The 7468-nt window shown below is 37.1% G+C and overlaps 1 non-coding gene across 1 annotated transcript; it reads right to left on the minus strand.

Annotated features, from left to right (window-relative positions):
- Window positions 1-6782: 6782 nt before the first annotated feature.
- LOC112780592 (small nucleolar RNA R71) lies at window positions 6783-6890 on the minus strand. Its single transcript, XR_003191417.1, has one exon. It is a non-coding gene; the product is annotated as a small nucleolar RNA R71 (small nucleolar RNA).
- Window positions 6891-7468: the final 578 nt, after the last annotated feature.

Below are 7468 nucleotides of genomic sequence, written 5' to 3' on the forward strand. Positions count from 1 at the left end.
CTCAAATAAACTCTCCATGGTGCTCTTCAAACTAAGGTTGAGGAGCTTCATGCTAAAATTGCTTTCTATGAAAAGGAAAAGTCTAGGAAAAGGATGAGAGGAACACCATGAAGGATGCCGCCTGGTTAATGGATATGGTGAAGCAGGCTGATACAAAGAAGATTCATATCTGGAGGTACAACGAAGAGCTGAAAAGAGTCAAGCTCAAATAACAACTCGAGAAGTTAAAGAGGGATCGTAAGGACTTGGAATATGCTTCAGTTAAGGGCTTGGATGAGACAGTAGACGATCTAAAACCCCAAATCCAGGTCCTAGCTTTTGAGGTCGACATCTTGGTCATCGATCCAGATAAGACCGTGGTTGACGATCAAGTCATGGAGATTCCAGAGGAGTCCGATTTAGATGATCCCAAGACCTCTACGTCTTTTATCCTTTCAGCTGTTAAAGCTACCCCTTATTCTATTGCTCATGTTGTTCATGAAACTACCCGTGATTTTGCCTTTTAGTTTTTCTTTTTTAATGTAAATTTGATGGCCAGCGTTGTGGGTCGATGAACAATTAATTTGTAATTTTTTTAACACTTTTATCCCCTTTGGTTGTGGGTTTTTAATTGAGCTTTTGTTAATTTTTTCATGTCCTTTTCCCGTGTTATTTTTGCAGTCCTTATATTTGTCGTATGATCTTTATTCACCAAGTTATTTTTATGATTTGATTTTGGTTCAAGTCGTTTTATATAACTAGTATGCTTCCAACTCGGACCTCATCGTTTTATTGTGCCGACCATATGAAGTCGATCACAATTTTCGCGATTTTTTTAGCATGAGCTAGTGTAGTTAAGTCTAGAAGAAATAATAAATATTGAACACAAATATTGAATAATTTTTTTTATTGATTAAGCAAATTAAAAGTATTCACATTAGTTGCTATTAAGAGTTTTACAAATTCTAACTCCTAGTCCTTATTATGATATCTCATTAAAACCCCCTTCAATAAAATCCAATGGTAAAAAACCATGAAGTCAGAAAAAGAGTAAATCAGGGATTAAGGTTTGATATCTAGCTATAATATCTCTTCATGTTGTAGGCATGCTACAACCTATGTGATCGTTTTCTAACAAGTCGGACACTTTGTAATATCCTTTTTCCAAGACTTCTGTAATCTTGTAAGGTCCTTTCTAATTAAGAGCTAGTTTTTCTTTGCTCAATTTTGGTCCCTCAATATCATTTTTGATAAGGACAAGGTCGTTACTAGCAAAGTTTCTCCTTATGACCTTTTTGTTATATCTTGTGGTCATTCTTTGCTTCAAGGCCTTTTCACGGAGCTAGGCTTCTTCTCGTACTTCGGGTAGGAAGTCAAGCTTCTCTTTTTGAGCCTGAATGTTGCAAATTTTACTGTAAAATCTAACCCTTGGACTTTTTTCACTTACCTTTATAGGGATCATGGCCTTTACGCCATAGGCAAGTGGGAAAGGAAACTCCCTTGTGGTGGATTGGGGTGTTGTCTGATATGCCCACAACACTTGTGGAAATTCTTCTGTTCATGATCCTTTTGCTTTATCCAATCTTTTCTTTAACCCAAATAGTATGACTTTATTCGCAACTTCTGCTTATCCATTGGCCTGGGAATGCTCCAGCGATGTGAACTGGTGCTTGATTTTCAATCTTGCTACTGAGTTCCGAAAAGTTGAGTTAGTGAATTGGGTCCCATTATTAGTGGTAATTGAGAATGGACTCCAAATCTTATTACAATGTTCTTGTAGAGAAACCTCTGACTTCTTTGAGCTGTGATATATGCCAATGGCTCTACTTCAATCCATTTAATGAAGTAATCAACTCCTACTATAAGATATTTCACTTGTCCTGACGCTTGTGGGAATTGTCCGAGCAGATCAACTCCTCATTATGCAAAGGAATAGGGTGAAGTAATGTTGATGAGCTCTTCTGGGGGTGCCACATGGAAGCTCTCGTGCAGTGACAAGGCGGGCACTTCTTGACGAAGCCAGCAACCTCTTTTTGTAAAGTTAGCCAGTAGAATCCAGCTCGGAGCACCTTCTTTGCCAACAATCTTTCCTCTAGGTGATTTCTACAAATACTACTGTGGACTTTATCCAAAATGTCTCCTGTTATTGAGGTTGGGACGCATTTTAATAGTGGTGTGGATATTCTCCTTCTGTACGGAATATTTTAGAGTACGATATAATATTGTGCTTCCCTGACCAATTTTCTTGCTTTTTTCTCCTCTTGGAGACTGAGAGGACGTCCAAGTTGTCGACCTCTTTTGCTACGGAGGAAGACTACAATGTTTCTTGAATCAAGCCCTTATTGTTACCTCCTAGCTTTGTGCTAGCTAGCTTGAAAAAGGCATCAGCTCAGTTGTTTATCTACTGAGTTATATGCCTAACTTCAACTTCTTGGAATTTAGCCAGTTGTGCCAATGTTTTCTCCAACTATCTTTTCATATTTGGATCTTTAGCCTGATAATCACCATTTACTTGGAAAGTTATTACCTGAGAGTAACTGAATACGAGTACCATTGATGCTCCAACTTCTTTGGCCATTCTTACCCCAACAAGAATGGCTCCATATTCTACTTGGTTGTTAGAAGCAAAAAATTGAACTTGAGTGACAATTTTAATCGAGTTCCTTTTTCACTTTCCAATATGACTCCTACCCTATGATGAGCGGATAATTTATACGCTTTTTGACATTGTTTTTAGTATGTTTTTAGTAGGATCTAGTTACTTTTAGGGATGTTTTCATTAGTTTTTATGTTAAATTCACATTTCTGGACTTTACTATGAGTTTGTGTGTTTTTCTGTAATTTCAGGTATTTTCTGGCTGAAATTGAGGGACTTGAGCAAAAATCAGATTCAGAGGTTGAAGAAGGACTGCTGATGTTGTTGGATTCTGACCTCCCTGCACTCAAAGTGGATTTTCTGGAGCTACAGAACTCGAAATGGCGCGCTTTCAATTGCGTTGGAAAGTAGACATCCAGGGCTTTCCAGCAATATATAATAGTCCATACTTTGGCCAAGAATTGACGACGTAAACTGGCGTTCAACGCCAGCCTTCTGCCCAAATCTGGCGTCCAGCGCCAGAAAAGGATCCAAAACCAGAGTTGAACGCCCAAACTGGCACAGAAACTGGCGTTCAACTCCACAAATGGCCTCTGCACGTGTAACACTCAGGCTCAGCCCAAACACACACCAAGTGGGCCCCGGAAGTGGATTTATGCATCAATTACTTACTCATGTAAACCTTAGTAGCTAGTTTATTATAAATAGGACCTTTTACTATTGTATTAGGCATCTTTGGATCATCCTAGGATCTTAGGATCATCTTGGAATGCATTGTTCTTAGATCAAGGGGGCTGGCCATCTCGGCCATGCCTGGACCTTCACTTATGTATTTTCAACGGTAGAGTTTCTACACTCCATAGATTAAGGTGTGGAGCTCTGCTGTTCCTCAAAGATTAATGCAAAGTACTACTGTTTTCTATTCAATTCTTCTTATTTCGCTTCTAAGATATCCATTCGCACCCAAGAACATGATGAAGGTGATGATTATGTGTGACGCTCATCATCCTTCTCCCTTATGAACGCGTGCCTGACAAACACTTCCGTTCTACATGAAATAAGCTAGAATGAATATCTCTTAGATCTCCTAACCGGAATCTTCGTGGCGTAAGCTAGAATGATGGCGGCATTCAAGAGAATCCGGAAAGTCTAAACCTTGTCTGTGGTATTCCGAGTAGGATTCAATGACTGAATGACTGTGACGAGCTTCAAACTCGCGAGTGCTGGGCGTTAGTGACAGACGCAAAAGGAGGGTGAATCCTATTCCAGCATGATCGAGAACCGACAGATGATTGGCCGTGCTGTGACAGAGCATGTGAGCATATCTTTCACTGAGAGGAGGGGATGTAGCCACTGACAACGGTGATGCCCTTGCATAAAGCCAGCCTTGGAAAGGAGTGAGACTGATTGGATGAAGATAGCAGGAAAGCAGAGGTTCCGAGGAACGAGAAGCATCTCCATTCGTTTATCTGAAATTCCTACCAATGATTTACATAAGTATCTCTATCCCTATTCTATCAATTAATATTCGAAAACCACATAACCATTTATATCTGCCTGACTGAGATTTACAAGGTGACCATAGCTTGCTTCATACCAACAATCTCCGTGGGATTCGACCCTTACTCACGTAAGGTATTACTTGGACGACCCAGTGCACTTGCTGGTTAGTTGTATCGAAGTTGTGACAAATTATGAGTGTGTAATCACGATTACGCGCACCAAGTTGCTCACGTTGCCAGGGATTGTTCGAGCCTGGACATCACAATTTCGTGCTTCAAGTTTTTGGCGTCGTTGCCGGGGGATTGTTCGAGTTTGGACAACTGACGGTTCATCTTGTTGCTCAGATTGGGTAACTTTCTTTTCGTTTTCTTTTCAAAAAGTTTTCAAAAATTTTTTCAAAAACTCTTCTTTTGTTTTCGAAAAAAAATGTTTTCAAAAATTTTCTTCAGAATTTTTAAGAATGAATTCTAGTGTTTCATGAAGCATGTGAAGCCTGGCTGGCTGTAAAGCCATGTCTAAATTCTTTTGGACTGAGGCTTCCAAACCATCAGAGGTAAGTTACATACTTGATAAATGATGAGCAGCAATTTGTTATCAAGATCAATATACTCTGATGTTAAATGCTGAAGCTTGGCTGGCCATTGGCCATGTCTAGTGTTTTGGACTGGAGCTTTCATTGAAAGCTTGGCTGGCTAGTGAGCCATGTCTAATTCCTGGACTGAAGCTTTAGACTAAGAATGCAAGATTCCTGGAATTCATATTAAAAATTTTGGAATCCTTATTTTTCTTTTTCATATAATTTTCGAGAAAAAAAAAATCCAAAAAAATTAGAAAATCATAAAAAAATCAAAAATATTTTCTGTTTCTTGTTTGAGTCTTGAGTCATATCATAAGTTTGGTGTCACTTGCATATGCATCTTGCATTTTTTCGAAAATATCATGCATTCATGGTGTTCTTCATGATCTTCAAGTTGTTCTTGGTAAGTCTTCTTGTTTGATCTTGATGAATTTTTGTTTTGTGTCTTTTCATGTTTTTCTCATGCATTCTTGAATTCTTAGTGTCTAAGCATTAAAGAATTCTAAGTTTGGTGTCTTGCATGTTTTCTTTGCATTAAAAATTTTTCAAAATTGTGTCTATGATGTTCATCTTGACATTCATAGTGTTCTTGGTGTTCATCTTGACATTCATAGCATTCTTGCATGCATTCATTGTTTTGATCTAAAAATTTCATGCATTGCATAATTTTCATGTTTTCAAAAAAAAAAATTTCAAAAAATCAAAAAAATATCTTTCCCTTTTTCTCTCATCAAATTCGAAAATTTGAGTTGACTTTTTCAAAATTTTTTAAAAATCAAGTTCCTTTCATGAGTCAAATCAAATTTTCAATTTGAAAAATCAAATCTTTTTCAAAATTCTTAGTTATTTTCGAAAATTCCAAAAATATTTTTCAAAAATCTTTTTCTTATTTTTATATAAAATTTTCGAAAATAACATAATCAATTAATATTTTGATTCAAAAATTTGAAGTTTGTTACTTGCTTGTTAAGAAAGATTCAAACTTTAAGTTCTAGAATCATATATTGTGATTTCTTGTGAATCAAGTCATTAATTGTGATTTCAAAAATCAAATCTTTTTCAAAAACTAATTTCTATCATATCTTTTTAAAAAAATATCTTCTCATCTTATCTTTTTCAAAAATATCTTTTCTAACTTCCTAACTTCTAACCTTTTCAAAATTTGTCTCAACTAACTAACTAACTTTTTGTTTGTTTCTTAACTTTTTCAAAACCACCTAACTAACTCTCTTTCTCTCATTTTTCGAAAATATCTTCCCCCTTTTTCAAAATTTCTTTTTAATTAACTATTATTTTAAATTTTAAATTCTAATTTTCGAAAAAAAAAATATACTAACAAATTTTCAAAAAACCAATTTTCAAAAATCACTAACTCCTTTTCAAAAATAATTTTCGAAAATTTCCTCCTTCTCTCTCATCCTATTCTATTTATTCATTCATTAACTAACATCTCTTCCTCACATCATCACCAAATTCGAACCCCCTCTTCTATCTGTGTTCAAATTTCTTCTTCTTTTCTTCTTCTAACAATAAGGATCCTCTTTACTGTGACATAGAGGATTCCTCTTCTTTTCTTTTTCTCTCCTCTTTCTTATGAGCAGGGACAGAGAAAAAGGCATTCTTGCTGAAGCTGATCCAGAACCTGAAAGGACTCTGAAGAGAAAATTAAGAGAAGCTAAATTACAACAATCCAGAGACAACTTGATTGAAAATTTCGAACAAGTAAAGGAGATGGCAGCCGAACCCAACAACAATGCAAGGAGAATGCTTGGTGACTTTACTGCACCTAATTCCAATTTACATGGAAGAAGCATCTCCATTCCTGCCATTGGAGCAAACAACTTTGAGCTGAAACCTCAGTTAGTTTATCTGATGCAGCAGAACTGCAAGTTTCATGGACTTCCATTTGAAGATCCTTTTCAGTTCTTAACTGAATTCTTGCAGATATGTGATACTGTTAAGACTAATGGAGTAGATCCTGAAGTCTACAGGCTTATGCTTTTCCCTTTTGCTATAAGAGACAGAGCTAGATTATGGTTGGATTCTCAACCCAAAGACAGCCTGAACTCTTGGGATAAGCTGGTCACGGCTTTCTTAGCCAAGTACTTTCCTCCTCAAAAGCTGAGCAAGCTTAGAGCTGATGTTCAAACCTTCAGACAGAAAGAAGGTGAATCCCTCTATGAAGCTTGGGAAAGATACAAATAGTTGACCAAAAAGTGTCCTACTGACATGCTTTCAGAATGGACCATCCTGGATATATTCTATGATGGTTTATCTGAGCTATCAAAGATGTCACTGGACACTTCTGCAGGTGGATCCATTCACCTAAAGAAAACGCCTGCAGAAGCTCAAGAACTCATTGACATGGTTGCTAATAACCAGTTCATGTACACTTCTGAAAGGAATCCTGTGAGTAATGGGACGCCTATGAAGAAGGGAGTTCTTGAGGTTGATACTCTGAATGCCACATTGGCTCAGAATAAAATATTAACTCAGCAAGTCAATATGATTTCTCAGAGTCTGCATGGAATGCAAGCTGCATCCAACAGTACTCAAGAGGCATCTTCTGAAGAAGAAGCTTATGATCCTGAGAACCCTGCAATAGCAGAGGTAAATTACTTAGGTGAACCTTATGGAAACACCTATAACTCAACATGGAGAAATCATCCAAATTTCTCATGGAAGGATCAAAAGCCCCAACAAGGCTTTAATAATGGTGGAAGAAACAGGTTTAGCAATAGCAAGCCTTTTCCATCATCCACTCAGCAACAGACAGAGAACTCTGAACAAAATGCTTCTAATTTAGCAAATCT

The sequence above is a fragment of the Arachis hypogaea genome, chromosome 19 (genome assembly GCF_003086295.3).
Source record: "Arachis hypogaea cultivar Tifrunner chromosome 19, arahy.Tifrunner.gnm2.J5K5, whole genome shotgun sequence".
Lineage (NCBI taxonomy): Eukaryota > Viridiplantae > Streptophyta > Magnoliopsida > Fabales > Fabaceae > Arachis > Arachis hypogaea.